This window comes from Heptranchias perlo, chromosome 20 (assembly GCF_035084215.1).
Source record: "Heptranchias perlo isolate sHepPer1 chromosome 20, sHepPer1.hap1, whole genome shotgun sequence".
Taxonomy (NCBI): domain Eukaryota; kingdom Metazoa; phylum Chordata; class Chondrichthyes; order Hexanchiformes; family Hexanchidae; genus Heptranchias; species Heptranchias perlo.
The window spans coordinates 25,144,209-25,165,698 of NC_090344.1; the positions used below are offsets into that span (position 1 = coordinate 25,144,209).

The 21,490-nt window shown below is 44.1% G+C and overlaps 5 non-coding genes across 5 annotated transcripts; 2 read left to right on the plus strand and 3 right to left on the minus strand.

Annotated features, from left to right (window-relative positions):
* The first annotated feature begins 4,805 nt into the window (after nt 1–4,805).
* trnap-ugg (transfer RNA proline (anticodon UGG)) lies at nt 4,806–4,895 on the plus strand. The gene is given in 2 exon segments: nt 4,806–4,841; nt 4,860–4,895. It is a non-coding gene; the product is annotated as a tRNA-Pro (tRNA).
* A 526-nt stretch (nt 4,896–5,421) lies between these two features.
* trnai-aau (transfer RNA isoleucine (anticodon AAU)) lies at nt 5,422–5,495 on the minus strand. Its single transcript has one exon. It is a non-coding gene; the product is annotated as a tRNA-Ile (tRNA).
* A 947-nt stretch (nt 5,496–6,442) lies between these two features.
* On the plus strand, nt 6,443–6,516 carry trnai-aau (transfer RNA isoleucine (anticodon AAU)). The gene has a single exon. It is a non-coding gene; the product is annotated as a tRNA-Ile (tRNA).
* Nucleotides 6,517–7,042: 526 nt separating this feature from the next.
* On the minus strand, nt 7,043–7,132 carry trnap-ugg (transfer RNA proline (anticodon UGG)). The gene is given in 2 exon segments: nt 7,043–7,078; nt 7,097–7,132. It is a non-coding gene; the product is annotated as a tRNA-Pro (tRNA).
* A 6,712-nt stretch (nt 7,133–13,844) lies between these two features.
* On the minus strand, nt 13,845–13,915 carry trnag-gcc (transfer RNA glycine (anticodon GCC)). The gene has a single exon. It is a non-coding gene; the product is annotated as a tRNA-Gly (tRNA).
* Between the last annotated feature and the right edge of the window lie 7,575 nt (nt 13,916–21,490).

A 21,490-nucleotide genomic window follows, 5' to 3' on the forward strand; every position in this document is an offset into this window, starting at 1 on the left:
GGTTACCGAGAGACAGTCAAAACTTTAATAAGATTGTTGTGCTTTGCATGTGATGAAATTTGATCACTTTACAAACTATCGAAAGCCACAAACTAATACAAAAACGAAAGAAGCCTTTAAACCAGATTGAGGTCGAATCTGGAATATTCTGACCCATCAGGAGATGCGCTATTTATTAGCTCAGATTGCGGAGAATTTGCAGCAGCTCACACTCCCACAGCGCTGCGGTATGAACATGTGCCGAGTCAGCCTCGGTCATGAGCACGAGACTCCACGAGTCTGGGAACATCAAAAGGCTCTCACGAAACAATTACCAAAGAGAGGTAAATTTTTCTCCGGTCTCCGATAGCTTTGCTGGTCGAACAGTGCACTTCAAAAGAATCAATCTTCAGATCGTTGGTTCAATTCTATCTCAAAGGAGCGATCAAGCAGCAATTAGCTCAAAGCCGCTCTCGTAAGTTTACAGCTGAACATTTTGGCGCTGTGCCACAGGACGCCTCTTTCCCTTTCTCAAACCTGAAGGCTTTCTGTGTCTGCTCGAACACGCCTGTTTTGCTGGAGCATTTGCCTCTCCTCGCCAGCAGGGAGTACCTTCGAGCTGCAACACTTCAAACCGCATTCACTTTCAGGCAAAAAAATCTTCTCCCAGTCAGTCAGACAGACTCTCGCTGTTCCCTCCAGCTCGGGGCGACTGGTCCTTTCTGATGACCTGGTCTGTCTTCCACAGGCTCGGGCTCTTCTCAGCATCATTCATGATTACTGTGGTTTCCCGTTCTGCTGTTGTTCACTTGCTGTTGCTCGATACCGAGGATTGAAGCAAAGTAATTAATGTATTCAGAGAGCGGGCCAACGGAAGCCAAGATTTCTCTGCTGGTCGTGGAGCTGCTTGGAAGCGAGTGCGAAGCAGCGACTGTGAAGGACAATCCGTTCTTATATTTCTTGCTGGTTTACTTAAATACAAACGGGTTGATTTTCTGGACGAATCAAATCAACCGCGAAGAAAAATCACCTCCAGCCAAAGGAACAAAAAATAGAAAACAAATATTTGTAAACGATTAAGTGCCAGAATTCAGAATCCAACCCACGCCTCCAGGGGAGGTGGAGACTTGAAAGAAGCGCCTCAGACCGGCTCGGCTTCCCGCTAAGAAACTGTAATTTACTGAACCTGATTTGCCCAAAGAGGCGCAAAGAAAGTTTCACTTCGTCCGGTTTTTGGTGGATGCTGTTGGAAGGCAAAAATATCCCGCATTGGTCGTAAATCGAACCTGTGTATTTCAAGTGATCAACGAGAATTCGACCCCTGCACCACCAATACCAGTTGTGTTGTGATCAGTGAATACATGTGTCCATTTGGAATCCGACCTGAAAGAAAATGCAGTCTGACAGAGCTCCGGTGAAAACCCAACGCAGTCTGATCGACAGCCATGCAAGAACTGCCACGTGCCGCTGAGATCACCGAGGGATTGAAGCGTTAAATTCAAAATTAAATGGAGTTTTGCTTCGTAGGTTCGAATTCTGCCCGCTGAATTATTGTTTAAAGATCCATTCAATGCTCAAATGAATGAACTGGATCTAATTCACTTCATTTAACTCTCTCAGAGCATGAGAGATACTCGAGCGTGGCCGGCGCTTTTAATTGGGTGCCCAATGTACTCTTGCAAAATTCAAATACACGAGGAAGAATCTCTCACAATCTGCAACTAAAATTCTGCTACTTTGCAGAACCACCCATTTATACTCTACTTTATTTACATGTATCTCTCTATCTCTCCCTGTCTCTTGTCTCTTTGTGTTGGCCCCTGATGGACTTCTCAGGCTTCCTGGAACGGTGAAGGCTGATCGAACCCGCAACACCAGCAGGGAAACATAAAGGAAAAAAAGACTGAGACGGTCGGAAAAATAAAGGTGCAATCCAGCTGATAAATTCGGAGCTAATGTCCCCACATTTATGTCTCTTCGCCCTCACAGCAGACTCTGACGACTCCGAGACAAATGCCAATGCAGCTTCAGATCAACTAATTCTGAAAAGTATTATTTGAAAAAACAAGTCGTACATTGCAAACGAATTTAGTAAAGAGAGGCTAATATTGGTGACTGGAAATAGGTCGTGTACAACTTGATATTGCTGTATATAGGAACAGAAAACGAGATTGGGTTGACAGAAGCGGTTGGAAAGGATAGCCGATCGGCTGAAGACTATGGTGAAATTTTAAACCGGCTGAAGGGCTTTCTAACAAGCGGCTCGTTGGTCGAGGGGTATGATTCTCGCTTTGGGCGTTTTACTAATGGAATATGCGAAAAATCCCGGACGAGCCCTGTGATCTCACTACTTTTTAGTGAAAAGTCACCAATTGGATTCTGACATCTTTGCAGTTGTTCGAATTGAATTATATTTGAGCTCCAGAGGACAAAGTGCAGAAGTTTCCAAGGCGCAACACACACGGAGTAAATAAAATGTCTCAAGATGATGTGGAGATTGAAGCTGAATGTGAATTTACCCCAATTTCGGCGGTCTCATTGATATTAGATGACGGGATCGAGAACCACATATCCAAGTTTGCCGATGACACAAAGAGAGACAGAATTATAAGCAGTGTGGATGGAAGAATGAGATCACAGAGAGATATTACGAGATTAAGTGAATGGGCAAAACTGCGGCAAATGGATTTCAACGTAAAGAAGTGTGAGGCCGTCCATTTTGGACCTCAAAAAGATAGATCAGAAAACATATGAACGGATGTTACTCCAAAAAATTGACCTCATGACATTTTGTGTGGATTCGCTTGTTTCTGAAGTCTGCCAAACTTTTAAAAGCTACCAAAATATTTCAATAGGAACCTTATGGCATGCACGGGGCTCGAACCCGCGACCTTGGCGTTATGAGCATCATGCTCTGAGCAACTAAACTAACCGACCATGCATACAGCCTAGCTTCATGGGCGAACCCACGAGTTGGGTAGTGTGTCCTTATTTTTACACCGGCTGACAGGGTTTTTGAACGAATATTGAATAAACCACATCCCTTAAACATTGTTACTTGTTTCTGTACACATTGTCGAGGATGCAGATCAAAATTAACAAACAAAGGGCACTTTAATGTAACAAATTAAATTGCGATCAATATTATTTTACGAACAATGAACAGCCCATCCATAAAACACTGCCCCGCTATAAAAACTGTGGGCAGGACACTGAGCGACTGAGAAAGCAATATCACCGCAACGTGATTCGATCACGCTGCGTTTTGACGTTGAGTCAGATGTCTGTCTGTCTATCTGTCTGTCTGTTTATCCGTCTGATTGGGTCTCTGCCTTATTCTCAGGCCAGGCTTTTTGTTTGCTGGCTGCAGGCCTCGCTCCCCGACTGACTGAACAACTACCGGGCCGTGTGTCAGAATCAATGACTGTGACTGACTGTCTGCCCATTTATGGCCACATTTCTGAGTTCCTGCCTTCGCTCTGTGTCGCGGGCCTGTCTCTGTCCCTTAGGATCACAACACAACCACAAGCTTCACGACTGAACGCAGGTTTGTTCAGTCTGTCCTCGCAGGTCCTTCGGAAGCTAATGATTTTGAACTGAATTATTTTCCTGAGTGACTTGTGAAGTTTTGTTCAGTGATATGTTTGCGAAAGAGAACGGAGGAAATAGTTAGTGTGCAACTCGACATTTCTCTACATCGGAATAGAAAACGTGATTGGATGGATAGAAGAGGTCTGAAAGGATGGCCGATCGGCTGTGGGAGGCACCGAATTCTGCAGTGGCTGCAGTGGTTCATTACCGGTAATGAAAATGAGGTAATATACTACCACAAGCTGCCGGTGAAAATCATTCAATTTCCCAAACTTGACCCACCGAATCAAATGAAGCTCCTGGGAAAGCTACAAGACAACGCCGGTCTATCGGGCATCGTTTGAAGCAACTGGCAGTTTAAAGTGGCATCTACAGCCATGCAAGTACTGCCATGTGCCGCTGCGATCGCCGAGTGGTTGAAGCGTTAAATTCAAGATCAAATGGAGTTTTCCTTCGCAGGTTTGATTTCTGCTCGCTGAATTATTGTTTAAAGATCCGTTCAATGCTCAAATGAATGAACTGGATCTAAATCACTTCATTTATCTTTCACAGAGCAAGAGAGATACTCGAGAGTGGCCGGCGCTTTTAATTGGGTGCCCAATGTACTCTTGCAAAATTCAAATACACAAGAAAGAATCTTGCCCAATCTGCAACTAAAATTCTGCTACTTTGCAGAACCACCCATTTATAAGCGACTTTATTTGCATGAATCTCTCTATCTCTCCTTTTCTCTTGTCTCTATGTTGTCCCCTGATGGACTTCTCAGGCTTCCTGGAACGGTAAAGGCTGATCTCACCTGCAACACCAGCAGGGAAAGGTAAAGGAAAAAAATACTGAGACGGTCGAAAAAGTAAAGGTGCAACCCAGCTGATAAATTCGCAGCTAATGTCTCAACATTTTTGTGCCTTCGCCATCACAGTGAAAGAAAACAGCAATGTGAGTAAAATATACTTATGGTAGCTTGCACACTGTGACGATGCCGAGACAGATGACAATGCAGCTTCAGATTAACCAATTCTGAAAAGTATTATTTGAAAAAACAAGTCGTACATTGTAAACGAATTTAGTAAAGAGAGGCTAATATTGGTGACTGGAAATAGGTAGTGTACAACTTGATATTGCTGGATATCGGAATGGAAAACGAGATTGGGTGGACAGAAGCGGTTGGAAAGGATAGCCGATCGGCTGAAGACTATGGTGAAATTTTAGACCGGCTGCAGGGCTTTCGAGCAAGCGGCTCGTTAGTCTAGGGGTATGATTCTCGCTTTGGGCGTTTTTCTAATGGAATATGCGGGAGGTCCCGGGTTCAAATCCCGGACGAGCCCTGTTATTTCACTGCTTTTTAGTGAAAAGTCACCAATCGGATTCTGACATCTTTGCAGTTGTTCGAATTGAATTACATTTGAGCTCCAGAGGACAAAGTGCAGAAGTTTCCAAGGCGCAACACACACGGAGTAAATAAAATGTCTCAAGATAATGTGGAGATTGAAGCTGAATGTGATTTTACCCCAATTTCGGCGGTCTCATTGATATTAGATGACGGGATCGAGAACCACATATCCAAGTTTGCCGATGACACAAAGATAGACAGAATTATAAGCAGTGTGGATGGAAGAATGAGATTACAGAGAGATATTACTAGATTAAGTGAATGGGCAAAACTGCGGCAAATGGATTTCAACGTAAGCAAGTTTGAGGCCGTCCAATTTGGACCTCAAAAAGATAGATCAGAAAACATATGAATGAATGTTGCTCCAAAATATTGACCTCATGACATTTTGTGTGGATTCGCTTGTTTCTCAAGTCTGCCAAACTTCTAAAAGTTCCCAAAATATTTCAATAGGAACCTCATGGCCCGTACGGGGATCGAACCCGCGACCTTGGCGTTATTAGCACCACGCTCTAACCATCTGAGCTAACCGGCCATGTATACGTCTTAGCTTTATGGGCTTACCCGCGTGTTGGGTAGTTTGTGTTTATTTTCACACAAGCTGACAGGGTTTTCCAACGAATATTGAATAAACCACATCCCTTAAACATTGTTACTGCAGAATTCGGTGCCACCCACAGCCGATCGGCCATCCTTTCAGACCTCTTCTATCCATCCAATCACGTTTTCTATTCCGATGTAGAGAAATGTCGAGTTGCACACTAACTATTTCCTCCGTTCTCTTTCGCAAACATATCACTGAACCAAACTTCACAAGTCACTCAGGAAAAATAATTCAGTTCAAAATCATTCGCTTCCGAAGGACCTGCGAGGACAGACTGACCAAACCTGCGTTCAGTCGTGAAGCTTGTGGGTGTGTTGTGATCCGAAGGGACAGAGACAGGCCTGCGACACGGAGCGAAGGCAGGAACTCAGAAATGTGGCCATAAATGGGCAGACAGTCAGTCACAGTCATTGATTCTGACACACGGCCCGGTAGTTGTTCAGTCAGTCGGGGAGCGAGGCCTGCAGCCAGCAAAGAAAAAGCCTGGCCTGAGAATAAGGCAGAGACCCAATCAGACGGATAGACAGACAGACATCTGACTCAACGTCGAAACGCAGCGTGATCGAATCACGTTGCGGTGATATCATTTTCACAGTAGCTCAGGGTCCTGCCCACAGGTTTTATAGCGGGGCAGTGTTTTATGGATGGTCTGTTCATTGTGAGTAAAATATTATTGATCGGAATTTAATTTGTTACATTAAAGTGCTCTTTGTTTGTTAATTTTGATCTACATCCTCGACAGTATATACAGAAACAAGTAACAATGTTTAAGGGATGTGGTTTATTCAATATTCGTTGCAAAACCCTGTCAGCTGGTGTAAAAATAAACACAAACCACCCAACACGCGGGTAAGCCCATAAAGCTAAACTACATCGATGGCCGGTTAGCTCAGTTGGTTAGAGCGTGGTGCTAATAACGCCAAGGCCGCGGTTTCGATCCCCGTACGGGCCATAAGGTTCCTATTGCAATGCGTTGGTAACTTTTAAAAGTTTGGCAGACTTTGGAAACAAGCGAATCCACACAAAATGTCATGAGGTCAATTTTTTGGAGTAACATCCATTGATATGTTTTCTGATCTATCTTTTTGAGGTCCAAAGTGGACGGCCTCAAACTTGCTTACGTTGAAATCCATTTGCCGCAGTTTTGCCCATTCACTTAATCGAGTAATATCTCTCTGTAATCTCATTCTTCCATCCACACTGCTTATAATTCTGTCTATCTTTGTGTCATCGGCAAACTTGGATATGTGGTTCTCGATCCCGTCATCTGATATCAATGAGACCGCCTAAATTGGGGTAAATTCACATTCAGCTTCAATCTCCACATCATCTTGAGACATTTTATTTACTCCGTGTGTGTTGCGCCTTGGAAACTTCTGCACTTTGTCCTCTGGAGCTCAAATATAATTCAATTCGAACAACTGCAAAGATGTCAGAATCCAATTGGTGACTTTTCACTAAAAAGCAGTGAGATAACAGGGCTCGTCCGGGATTTGAACCCGGGACCTCTCGCATATTCCATTAGAAAAACGCCCAAAGCGAGAATCATACCCCTAGACCAACGAGCCGCTTGCTAGAAAGTCCTGCAGCCGGTCTAAAATTTCACCATAGTCTTCAGCCGATCGGCTATCCTTTGCAACCGCTTCTCTCCACCCAATCTCGTTTTCTATTCCTAAATACAGCAATATCAAGTTGTACACAACCTATTTCCAGTCACCAATATTAGCCTCTCTTTACTAAATTCGTTTACAATGTACGACTTGTTTTTTCAAATAATACTTTTCAGAATTAGTTAATCTGAAGCTGCATTGGCATCTGTCTCGGCATCTTCAGAGCATACAAGCTACCATCAGTATATTTTACTCACATTGCTGTTTTCTTTCACTGTGAGGGCGAAGAGACAGAAATGTGGAGACATTAGCTACGAATTTATCAGCTGGGTTGCACCTTTACTTTTCCGACCGTCTCAGTCTTTTTTTCCTTTACCTTTCCCTGCTGGTGTTGCAGGTGAGATCAGCCTTTACCGTTCCAGGAAGCCTGAGAAGTCCATCAGGGGACAACATAGAGACAAGAGACAAGGAGAGATAGAGAGATTCATGTAAATAAAGTCGCTTATAAATGGGTGGTTCTGCAAAGTAGCAGAATTTTAGTTGCAGATTGGGCAAGATTCTTTCTTGCGTATTTGAATTTTGCAAGAGTACATTGGGCACACAATTAAAAGCGCCGGCCATGCTCGAGTATCTCTCATGCTCTGAGAGAGATAAATGAAGTGAGTTAGATCCAGTTCATTCATTTGAGCATTGAACGGATCTTTAAACAATAATTCAGCGAGCAGAAATCAAACCTGCGAAGGAAAACTCCTTTTGATCTTGAATTTAACGCTTCAACCACTCGGCGATCGCAGCGGCACATGGCAGTACTTACATGGCTGTAGATGCTACTTTAAACTGCCAGTTGCTTCCAACGATGTCCGATAGACCGGCGTTGTCTTGTATCTTTCCCAGCAGCTTCATTTGATTCGGTTGGTCAAGGAAAGGAAATTGAATGATTTTCAGCGGCAGCTTGTGGTAGTATATTACCTCATTTTCATTACCGGTAATGAACCACTGCAGCCACTGCAGAATTCGGTGCCACCCACGGCCGATCGGCCATCCTTTCAGACCTCTTCTATCCATCCAATCACGTTTTCTATTCCGATGTAGAGAAATGTCGAGTTGCACACTAACTATTTCCTCCGTTCTCTTTCGCAAACATATCACTGAACAAAACTTCACAAGTCACTCAGGAAAAATAATTCAGTTCAAAATCATTAGCTTCCGAAGGACCTGCGAGGACAGACTGACCAAACCTGCGTTCAGTCTTGAAGCTTGTGGGTGTGTTGTGATCCTAAGGGAAAGAGACAGGCCTGCGACACAGAGCGAAGGCAGGAACTCAGAAATGTGGCCATAAATGGGCAGACAGTCAGTCACAGTCATTGATTCTGACACACGGCCCGGCAGTTGTTCAGTCAGTCGGGGAGCGAGGCCTGCAGCCAGCAAACAAAAAGCCTGGCCTGAGATTGAGGCCGAGACCCAATCAGACGGATAAACAGACAGACAGATAGACAGACAGACATCTGACTCAACGTCAAAACGCAGCGTGATCGAATCAGAAAATGCCACTTTGTGCGAGCAGTTTGTCCGTCCTGGGCTGCAATGAGGTAGGACACTGGGAGTATTCAATTAATGAAATCAGTACTTCAAACAGAAAACATTCTTCACTCACTCATCCTGAGACATTAGGGTCTCTATACTTGAATTATTGTTCCATTCATTGGAACTTGGGAACATGAGTAGGCCATTCAGCCCCTCGAGCATCCTTCCTGAGGTGGGTGCCCGGAACTGAATGCAATCCTCCAGATGGGGTCTCACCAGAGCTCTGTGCAGCTGTAACAAAACATCCACCCCTTGTTTTCCAGCCCTCTTGAGATAAACGGGGAGAGTCAGAGCTCAAGAGAGAAAGCGAGAGTGAGCAAATGGGAGAGAGAGAGAGGACTATGCATTGCACAAACCGCCCCTGTGTCGATTTCTCAGGAGCGCTATGAATCCCCACTGAGCTTTTCAACCAGTTGCTGCACCGCAGCAAAAGTTCCAAAGCAGCATATGGGTAACGTGAAATAACCTAATCGATAGCCGATTTGTGGTGCCATGGGTAGCACGTGGGACTTCTTCAAATCACTGCAAAGGTTGTGTGTCCGAATCTCACCATCGTTGAATTTTAGTTCAGGGTTCGGTGATTTCGGCGCTGGGAAGTGAAATTTTGCAGCAAAACAGCAACAGGATCATTCATGTTGGTAAATGAAGGGGTACAACCTCCTGCACTTCATCTTATACAAGTGGCTCCAGTCCCACCCGAATTTATAATGCTTAATCCTCTCTGAGCTGGATTGGCGAAACACTCTCAAGATGGAGGCACTTCATCTGCTCATCGCAAAAGTCAATCTGCTGGACCTCCGGCTCTGTCAGACTGCATGTTCCTTCAGTCAGGTTTCCAACTGGACACATGCATCCTGCTGCCTGCGAGCATTGGTGCTTGAGGGGTAGAATTCTAGCTTGCAGTAATTCTATTCCTGTGAAAGTAGCTCCTGAAGATCGCAAGATGGAAAGTATCGTGACTGAGCGGTCGAACGCGCAGGGTTAAAGCTCAGGCTAAATTCCATAATTTGTAGATGGATCAAAATCATAGTTTGCGGCTCCAATACCGCAGCCTCCCTCCTGTAAACTAATAACACTAAATATCTCATCTGATATTGCAACAAGAGGAACCACATGACGATACAAATAATTGATGCATTTTGGAACACCTCAATTATACGTTCAGCTCCGTTCGAAATGTTCACAAGGAAAAGGATTTGTTGATCTCGGTGAGACTCAACTAACAACCTAGCCATTTCCCGACCTTGTACGTTCATATAAGGACCGCGCACTGACTGATTGCGCTGCTAGAGCCCGGTCACTTTGATCACCTGTCCCACTCTGCTGGATGGAATATTAAGGTGAGCGGCCCTCACCTGTGGAAACGTGTCCTGTCCCCGTGATGAAAATAATATCTGCACGTTCACTTTCAGCTTCTTTCACATCCTCTGCTCCATCGCACTACAATCGGGTTTTCTGTGAACAGGTCAAAATAAACACTGGCAGAAATTCTAAGAGCAGTGGGATTCAAACCCACGCCTCTATAGAAATTAAATTTAACACCTTCGACAGCGAGGCCGCGCTACCATAATGTCACAGTAATGTTTAAAGAGCTGTTTAATGCTCCAATAAATGAATTGAAGCTAATTGACCGCATTTAGCCGGTGCTGGGGTTGTTCTCCTTCGAGCAGAGAACGTTAAGAGGAGATTTGATCGAAGTGTTCAAAATCATGAAGGGTTGAGATAAATAAATAAAGAGAAACTGTTCCCATTGGCGGAAGGGTCGAGAACCAGAGGACACAGACTTAAGGTGATTGGCAAAAGAACCAAAGGCGATATGAGGAAACAGTTCTTTACCCAGCGAGTAGTTATAATCTGGAATGCGCTGATTGAAAGGTGGCTTTCAAAAAGCAATTCGATAAATACTTGAAGGGAAATAAATTCGGGGCTAACGGGAAGGAGCGGGGGAATGGGACTATCTTGACTGCTTTAACAACGAGCCGGCACGAGCTCGATGGGCCGAATGGCCTCCCTCTCTGCTGTAACCATTTTATGATTCTATGATTCTGTTTATACTCTTTATTTTCTTTGCATGCATTTCTCTATCTCTCCCTGTCTCTGTCTCTTGTGTTGTCCTCTAATGGACTTCTCAGGCTTCCGTGAACGGCGACGGCTGATCGATCCTGCAACACCAGCAGAGAAGGTTAAAGAAAGGTTGAGACGGTAGGAAAAGTAAAGGTGCAACCCAGCTGCTGCAGTCAATGTCTAAACATTAAGATCTCTTCGCTCTCACAGTAAAACAAAGCACCAATTTGATTAAAGTATACTTATGGGAGAGTGTATGTTATCACCATGCCGAGACAGACGGCAAAACATAACATAGAATCATTAAAATTTACGTTAGCGGAGGCCATTCGGCCCATCATGTTTGTACCGTCCGGAAAAGAGATATCCAGCATCACCCGACTTACCAGCGTTTAGTCCGTAGTCTTGTCGGTTACGGCTCTTCAAGTGCATATTGAAGTCCTTTTTAAACCCGATGAGGGTTTCTGCTTCTCTCACCCTCTCAGGCAGTGAGTTCCAGACCCCCACCACCCGCTGGGTGGAACAAAATTCCCCTCTGCTCCACTCTAATCCTTCTACCAATTACCTTAAATCTATGACCCTTTTTATTGAACTCTCTGCTACGTGAATCATGTCCTTCCTATCCACTCTATCGAGGCCCGTGATAATTTTATACACCTCAATTAAATCTCGCCTCAGCCTCGTCGGTTCCAGAGAAAACAACCTCAGCCTATCCAATCTATCCTCATAGCCAAAATTCTCCACTCTTCGCAACATCGTCGTAAATCTCTGTACCATTTCGAGTGTAGTCCCATCTTTCCTGTAATGTGGTGATCAAAACTATACGCAATACTCCAGCTGTAGCCGAACTAGTGTTTTATTCAGTTCCAGAATAACCTCCCTGCTCTTACATTCTATGCCTCGGCTAATAAAGCAAAGTATCCTTTATACCTTTTTAACCACCTTAACCACCTCTCCTCTTCCCTTCAGGGATCTGTGGACATGCACTCCAAGGTCTCTCTTTTTAACGACACCTCTCAGTATCCTCCAAAGCAATGTAGTTTCCGAGCAACTAATTCTGAAACGTCTTGCTTGATAATATAAGTCGTAGAGACGAAACCAATTTAGTAAAGGGAAACTAATATTGGTGACTGGAAATAGTTAGTGTACAACTTGATATTGCTGTGTACCGGAATAGAAAACGAGATTGGATGGACAGAAGAGGTCTGAAAGGGTAGCCGATCGGCTATGGGAGACAGCGAAACTTTAAACTAGCTGCATGACGTAAGTAACAGCGTCTGGTTGGTCGAGATGTATGATTCTTGTTTCGGTGGCTTTGGTTGATTAATATCTGAGAGTCCCGGTGTAAAATCCCCAATAAGCTCTTGCTGTTCAGCTACGTTGAGTGTAAAATTCACCAATTGTCTTCTGACATCTTTTCAGTGTTCCTGTTGGTAGGATTAAAGAGCATGTTTGAGCTCCAGAGGACAGAGTGCTGAAGTTTCCAAAGTGCAACACATGTGAAGTAAATAAAATGTCTCAAGATGATGCAGAGATTGATGCTGAATGTGAATCTCCCCCTATTCAGGTGGTCTCATTGATATTGGATGACGGGACAGGGAACGACATATGGAAGTTTGCCGATGACACCAAAATGGGCAGCGTTATAAGCAGTGCAGATTTTTTAGGAAGAGGAACACAGGAACAGGAGTAGGCCATTCAGCCCCTCGTGCCTGCTCCGCCATTTGATAAGATCATGGCTGATCTGTGATCTAACTCCATATACCTGCCTTTGGCCCATATCCCTTAATACCTTTGGTTGCCAAAAAGCTATCTATCTCAGATTTAAATTTATAAATTGAGCTAGTATCAATTGCCATTTGCGGAAGAGAGTTCCAAACTTCTACAACCTTTTGTGTGTAGAAATGTTTTCTAATCTCGCTCCTGAAAGGTCTGGCTCTAATTTTTAGACATTGCCCCCGACTTCCAAAACCCCCAACCAGCGGAAATAGTTTCTCTCTATCCACCCTATCTGTTCCCCTTAATATCTTATAAACTTCGATCAGATCACCCCTTAACCTTCGAAACTCCAGAGAATGCAACCCCAATTTGTGTAATCTCTCTTCGTAACTTAACCCTTGAAGTCCGGGTATCATTCTGATAAATTCCAGAGAGACATTAATATAATGAATGAATGGGCAAAACTGTGGCAAATGGATTTAAATTTAGGCAAGTTTGAGGTCATCCACTTTGGACCTCAAAAGGATAGATCAGAATACTTTATAAAAGGTGAAAAATTCGAAACTGTGGAGTTCCAAAGGAACTTCGGTGTCCATGTACATAGATCAATAACAGGTCATGGACAGGAACAGAATATAATCCAAAAGGCTAATGTAATGGTGGCCTATATGTTTAGAGGATGAGAATAGACATTATGCTACAGCTGCACAAAGCTCTGGTTGGACCACACCTGGAGTACTGTGTTCAGTTTTGGGCACCGCACCTTAGGAAGGATATATTGGCCTTGGAGGGAGTGCAGTGTGATTTACTAGAAAGATAACTGGACTCTAAGCGATAAATTACGAGGAGAGATTACACAAACTATAGTTGTATTCCCTTCAATTTAGTAGATTAAGGGTTGATGTGATCGAAATGTTCAAGATATTAAGAGGAACTGATGTGGTAGATGGATAGAAACTATTTCCGCTCGTTGGGGTGTCAAGGACTTGGGGACAGAGGCTCAACATTAGAGTCAGACTTTCAGGAGTGAAGTGAGGAAACACTTCTACAAGCAAAGTGTTGGAGAAGTTTGGAACTCTCTTCCACAAACGGCAGTTGATGCGAGCTCAATTGTTAATTTCCAAACCCGTGATTTATCGATTTTTGTTAACCAAAGATATTTCGAGATATGGGACTAAGGCGGGTACAGGGATTTCGGTCACAACTCAGCCATGATCGGATTGAGTTGCGGAACAGACTCGACGGACCAAATACCACAATCCTGTTCCGAAGTTCCTCATTGGTGCAGAATGCAAAACGATCTTGCATTGGCCGGGAATCGAACCCGGGTCTCCCGCGTGGCAGGCGAGAATTCTACCCCTGAACCACCAATGCTTGCTTTTGTAGAAGTTACATGTTCCTATATGGAATGCTGTATAAACGAACATGCCGTTCACAGCTGCGATGGCCGAGTGGTTCAAGCGTTGGTCTCAAAACCCCATTTGGGTTTTCCTGCCGAGGTTTGAATTCTGCTCGCAACCCCCAACTGTTGAAAGATCTCTTCAATGCTCAAATAGATTAATTGGAGTTAATTGACCGCATATACCTCTCTCCCAGCATCAGAGATACTTTTAATTGAGCGTCCAATCTTCTCTTGCAAGATTTCAAGACCCGAGAAGGAATCTCTCCCAATCTGTGACTTAAATTCTGGTCGTTTGCAAAACCTGACATTTATACTCTTTATTTTCTTTGCATGCATCTCTCTATCTTTCCCTGTCTCTGTCTCTTCTCTCTCTGTTGTGCCCGACGGGCTTCTCAGGCTTCCTTGAACGGCGAAGGCTGATCTCACCTGCAACACCAGCAGAGAAAGGTAAAAAAAAGGCACTGAGACGGTTGGAAAAGTAAAGGTGCAACCCAGCTGCTGCAGCTAATGTCTTCACACTTATGTCTCTTCACTCTCACAGTGAAACAAAGCATCAATTTGATTAAAGTATACTTCTGGTCGAGTGTATATTATCGCGATGCCGAGACAGACGGCAATTATATCATAGAATCCGAGAAAGTTATGCCAAAGAAGGAAGCCATTCTGCACATCGTGCCTGTGCCGGCCGAAAAATCGGTACCGAGCCTCATCTCACTTTCCAGCGTTTAGTCCCTAATCTTGTCGGTTATGGATCTTCACGTGCATATTGAAGTTTTTATTTTTCAATGCGATGAGGGTTTCCGCCTCTCCCACCCTTTCTGGCAGTGATTTTCCGACCCCCACACCCACCACCCTCTGGATGGAAAAAAAAAATCACTCCCCTCTAATCATTCTACCGATTACCTAAGATTGATGTATCCTGATTATTGACCTCCCTACGAAGGGAAATAGGTCCTTACTATACACTCGATCGAGGCCCGTCATAATGTTATACACCTCAATTAAATCTCCCAACAGCCTCCTCAGTTCCAAAGCAAACAACCCCAGCTTATCCAATCTAATCTCATAGCTAAAATTCTCCAGTACTGCCAACATTGTCTTAAATCTCCTTTGTACCCTTTCTCGTGCAATCACATCTTTCCTGTAATGTGGTGACCACAACCGTATGCAGTATTCTTGCTGTGGCCTAACTATTGTTTTATAAATTTCTACCAGAACCTCCCCTGCTCTTATATTCTATGCCTCGGCTAATAAAGGAGAATATTCTTTATGGCTTCTTAACCACCTTATCTAGCTGTTCTGCGACCTTCTGTGATCTGTGGACATGCACTCCAAGGTTTTGCTGTTTATCTACATCTCTCAGTCTCCTCCCAAGCAATGTAGTTTCAGAGCAATTAATTCTGAAACGTCTTACTTCATAATTCAAGTCGTACAGTCGAAATCAATTTGTTAAAGGGAGACTAATATTGGTGACTGGAAATAGTTAATGGACAACTTGATATTGCTGTGCACCGGAACAGAAAACGAGATTGGATGGACAGAAGAGGTCTGAAAGGATGGCCGATCGGCTGTGGGAGGCAGCGCACCTTTCAACTGACTCCACGGCTTCAGCATCAGCGGTTTGTTGGTCTGGGGGTGTGATTTTCGCTTAGAGGGTTGTGTTATGTGATACGCGCGCGATCTCAGCTTCAAATCCCGCATGACCCCTCCTCTTTCTGTGCTTTTAGTGAAAAGTCACCTATTAGATTCCGATATCTTTTCAATGTTGCTGTTGGTGGAATTGAATTATATCCAGAGCATGTTTGAGCTCCAGAGGACAGAGTGCGCAAATTTCCAGGGCACAACACAGGTGAAAAAATAAATGTCTCAATATGATGAGGAGATTGAAGCTGCATGTGAATTTACCCCAGTGCAGTCGGTCTCATTGATATAAGATGACGGGATAGAGAGCGACATGAGCAGATGACGCCAAGATGGGCAGCACTGTAAGCAAAGTAGATGGAAGCAGAACATTACAGAGAGTATTTAATATAATAAATGAATGGGCAAAACTGTGGCAAATGGATTTCAATTTAGGTAAGTGTGAGGTCATCCAACTTGGACCTATAGAGCATTGATCAGAATACGTTCTAACTGGTGAAATGCTCGAAACCGTGGAGTTCCAAAGGGACTTACCGGTCCATATACATAGATCATTAAAATGTCATGGACAGGTACAGAAAATAATCAAAAAGGCTAATGGAAAACTATCTTTTATATCTAAAGGACCAGAATACAAGGTGATAGACATTATGCTACAGCGACACAAAGCTCTGGTTAGACCACACCTGGAGTACTGTGTTCAATTCTGGTCACCGCACCTTAGGAAGGATATTTTGGCCGTGGAGGGAGTGCAGTGTAATTTTGCTAGATTGATACCTGGAATCCAAGGGTTAAATTACGAGGGGAGATTACACAAACTCGGGTTGTATTCCCTGGAATTTAGTTGAATAAGGGCTGATTTGATTGAAGTTTTCAAGATATTACGGGGAACTGTTGGTGTTGATGGAGAGAAACTCTTCCCGCTCGTTCGGATGTCTAGGACTCGGGAACCTGGCCTAAAAATTGGAGTCAGGAATTTCAGGAGTGAAATTAGTTAACACTTCGACAAGCAAAGGGGGGTAGAAGTTTGGAACTCGCTTCTGCAAGCGACAGTGTTAGCTTAATTGTTGATTTTAAACCTGAGACTGATAGATTTTTTCGTTAACCAGTGGTCTTAAGGGATACGGAGCGAAGGCGGTTATACGGAATTAGGTCACAGATCAGCCATGATCTCATTGAATTGCGGAACGGGCTCGAGGGGCGAAATGGCCTACTCATCTTCCTAATTGGTGCAAAACATGAAACGTTCATGCATTGACCGCGAATCGAATCCGTGACAGAGGCCAGAATTCTATCCCAGAGCCACCAATACTCATACGTACACGCACTGAATATGTACATTTATGTTACTCTCATAGTGATTGAAAGCAGCAATTTGAGTAAATTATACTTATTGTAGAATGTAAAATATGACGATGTCGAGACAGACGATTATGTTGTTTCAGAGCAATTCATTCTGCAAAGTGTTACTTGATAATGCAAGCCTTACATTCAAAGCAAATTTGATAATAAGCGAGAAATATTGTTGATATGAAATGATCAGTGTGGAACCTGATATTGCTCTACATCGTGCATCGTAGAAGAAAGCGGGATTGTATGGACAGAGCCTTCTGAAAGGATGGCGGAACGGCTGCATGGCAGCGAAATTTTACAGCGGCTGCACGGCTCTGTTGCTTGTTGGTCTTTGGGTCTGAATGTCGCTCAGGAAGTTCGAATCGTTCAAAATTCCGAATGAGCCCTGTTATGTCCCCATTTTTAGTCAAAAATCACCAATTGGCTTCTTACATCTTTTCAGCGGTGTGGAAGGCAGTTTTGACTTATCTCCAGCAGAGCATGTTTGAGCACCAGAGGAAAGAAAGCAAAGGGTTTGTCCATGCAACACAAGTGGACGAAATGAAGATCATCTTTCAAGAAGTTGTAGATTGAAGCCGGCACATGAATTTATCCCAATTCAGACAATCTCATGGGTACAGAACAAAAAAGGTAAAGGATGCTGCATTGGCCTGGAACCAAACCCCTGGTTTCCCACCAGCAGGCGAGGGTTCCACCACTGAACCACCAATGGACACACGGCTGCAGGCAGCACGTGTAGCTTTAGATACATGTCTAGAACATGCACTCTGGCAGAGTTCCTGTGATTACCCTACGCAATCGACTCCACAGCCGCGCGATGCCTTTGTGTCAAGTTATAGATTAAGCATGGTCGTGAAATTCACTGGGGGTTCGAAACCAGCTTACACGACGATTGTGAAACAGTCAAATAAATAAGAGCTGTAATTACCAGGCAGTGTTTACTTCTCTCAGAGGTTAAGGGATAATCCAGCCCAATGTTCACCTTTAAGATTTCACGACTTGAGACAGAATTTCAAAAAAACTGTACCTTAAATTCTGCTCAATCACAGAATTTGGAGATTTATACTATTTTATTTCTTTGCATGCATCTCTCTATCGCTGTCTGCGTTTCTTCTCTCTCGGTGTTTAACCCTGATGGACTGATCAGGATTCCTTGAACGGCCAGGTCTGGAAACCGGGGATGGAAAAGACTGTCGGATCTTCAGTCCAATTGTTGGATTTCGACGGGATGAGCTTTGCTATTTTCCGTCTCCGTTTTCGGAAAATATAAACCCAGATGGGATTTCACCTCCTCAGTCCCGTCACCTCCGGGTAATGGGAATGAACCCAATCTATCGCTCGGTCGGAACATCCGTATTCTTATTGCTTAAATTTAAAATTACGGGGTTACAGCTATATTCAGGACGCATTTTAGAAATTAACACGTAACAGACTTATGCGAAAACTAGAAGCACGTGGAATTAAAGGACCTGTGGTAACGTGGGCACCTAATTGGCTCAGGAATGGGAGGCAGAGAGGAGTGGTGAACGGATAACCTTATACATTGGGGTCTCTATACTTGAATTATGTTTTCATTTATTGGAGCATAGGAACAGGAATCGGCCATTCAGCCCCTCGAGCCTCCAGGTTAACACATTCTGCCTGAGGTGGAGTGCCCAGAACTGAATGATGTCCTCCAGATTTAGGTCTCACCAGAGCTCTGTGCAGCTGTAACATAGCTTCCACCCCTTTGTATTCCAGCCTTCTTGAAATAAACGGGGAGAGTAAGAGCTCAAGAATGAACGCGAGAGAGAGCAAGACGAATAGAGAGAGACAGACAGACAGACAGATCACGAGGCATTGGAGAAACCGTCGCTGTGTAGATTTCTCAGGAGCTGCTGTGAATCCCCACTGAGCTTTCGAACCACTTGCTCCACCGCAGCAAAAAGTCATAAGCAGCAAATGGGTCATGTGAAATCACATAATCGACAGCCGATTTGTGGCGCAATGGGTCGCACGTTGGACTTCAAATCACCAGCTCCAAAGTTGTGGATTCCAATTTGACTACCGTTGAAGTTGAGGGCTCAATTTTGGTGGTGGGAATTAGAACTTTGCAGCAAAACCACAACAGGATCACGAATGTTCATCAAAGAAGGGAAACAACCCTCTTGTAGCTCATGAAAATCGCAAGAATTCAAGTATCGTGACTGAGCGGTCTAACCCGCTGGTTTAAAGCTCCAGTTAAATCGCATATTTTGTGGATGGATCAAAATCACGGTTTGTGGCTCCAATTCCGCAGCCTCCTTCCTGTAAACTAATAAAACTAAACATCTCATCTGTTTTTGCAACAGCGTAGGCCGGAGGAACCACATGGCTGAACAAATAACTAGATGCATTTTGTAACACACCAATTGCACATTCTACTCCGTTCGAAATGTTCACAAAGAAAAGGATTGGTTGATCTCGATGAGAGTCAACTAACAACCTCGCCATTTCCCGACCCTGGACTGTCATATAAGGACCGCCCACTGACTGATCGCGCCGCAAGAGCCCGGTCACTTTGATCACCTGTCCCACTCTGCTGGAAGGAATATTAAAGAGAGAGGCCCTCACCTGTGGGAACGTGTCCTGTCCCCGTGATGAAAATAATATCTGCACTTTCACTTTCAGCTTCTTTCACATCCTCTGCTCCATCGCACTACATTCGGGTTTTCTGTGAACAGGTCAAAATAAACATTGGCAGAAATTCTAAGAGCATTGGGATTCAAACCCACGCCTCCATAGAAATTAAATGTAACACCTTAGACCGCGTGGCCGCGCTACCATAATGTCACAGTAATGTTTAAAGAGCTGTTTAATGCACAAATATATGAATTGAAGCTAATTGACCGCATTTACCCCGTGCTGGGGCTGTTCTCCTTCGAGCAGAGAAGGTTAAGAGGAGATTTGATAGAAGTGTTCAAAATCATGAAGGGTTTAGATAAAGTAAATAAAGAGAAACTGTTCCCATTGACAGAAGGATCGAGAACCAGAGGACACAGATTTAAGGTGATTGGCAAAAGAACCAAAGGCGACATGAGGAAACACTTTTTTTACCCAGTGAGTATTTATAATCTGGAATGCGCTGCCTGAAAGGTTGGTGGAAGCAGATTCAATCGTGACTTTAAAAAAGGAATTGGATAAATACTTGAAGGGAAATAAATGCAGGGCTACCGGGAAGTGGCGGGGGAATGGGACTAACTGGATCGGTCTTACAATGAGCCAGCGCGGGCTCGATGGACCGAATAGCCTCATATGCTGTAACCATTTTATGATTGTATGATTCTATTGATAATCCTTATTTTCTTTGCATGTATTTCTCTATCTCTCCCTGTCTCTGTCTCTTGTGTTGTCCCCTGATGGACTTCTCAGGCTTCCTTGAACGGCGTTGGCTGATCGATCCTGCAAAACCAGCAGAGAAGGTTAAAGAAAGATTGAGACAGGAGGAAAAGTAAAGGGGCAACCCAGCTGCTGCAGCCAATGTCTACACATTAATGTCTCTTCGCTCTCAATTAAGTCACTCTCTTTTCATTCCTCTTATTTCGTTCTTTTTCTTTCTGCCTCCAGCACCTTTATCTGTATCCTGTTTTTGTTCCCTCATGTGTCTCTGCTGGATGATCCAAAATTCAGACCCGCCGCTAATTCCAGCTTTTTCTTCCTTCCACAATAATGGTCCATTTCATTGAGACTTTACTGCGGCCTTGCTACTCTAACATTCACCTTCACATTCTTACGCCTTTATGTTTGCTCTATATCGACCCCTGTTCCTCGGGGGCACATGGCCCGTTCATTTGTGCCTTGAAACATTTCCACCTGCGTGACTGTTCCAGAGACAAGCACAAAGAAAGCAGGTCTGGCATTCCGAAGGACAGCGGCATAGTTTTCCGTGGAATTTCCATGGGGTATCTTGTGACACGGGGGATGTTAACTGAAGAACTGGGATTTGTTTTCATGGTCGTTGGAGCTTTTCCCCGAGCAGTTGATGTGCGGGAGAGACGGGCGGCACTACATTGCTACGAATGACGGCTGAAAGGTGCATTTTTGACAATCTGGGCGGTGCAGTCAGGTCGGAAATGTTCCGCTTGATCTTAATAGGTCTGTGGAAATATCTGATTCAAAAGGAATGAGGAGAAATGAAAAGAGCGGGAATGGTGAAAAGGTGTCGATTACAGGAGATTCGCCGTGAGCGAAAGGTCCTTTGAAAGCTCGGCGAAGAGGGGAATTTTGTTCGGAAACGGCAGACTTTAAGCGCGTGAGGAAAGTGAAGTGCGAGCTGCGTTCTTGGGTCAAATTGGGTGTTTTCAGGCAAACAGCCATTGTGAAAGCATAAAAATGAAAACAGAAAATGCTGAAAACGCTGAAAAAGGTCAGGCAGCACCTGTGGAGAAAGAACCAGAGGGAACGTTCCAGCTGCATGACCTTTGTAATCAGAACTAAAAGGTTTGTCATGTGTTTGAGCAACTTTGCTGTCGAAGATGCTGGCTTCCATCTCTGAATTATTTGGGTTCGAATCTTACTGCTGCCAGAATTTGTGG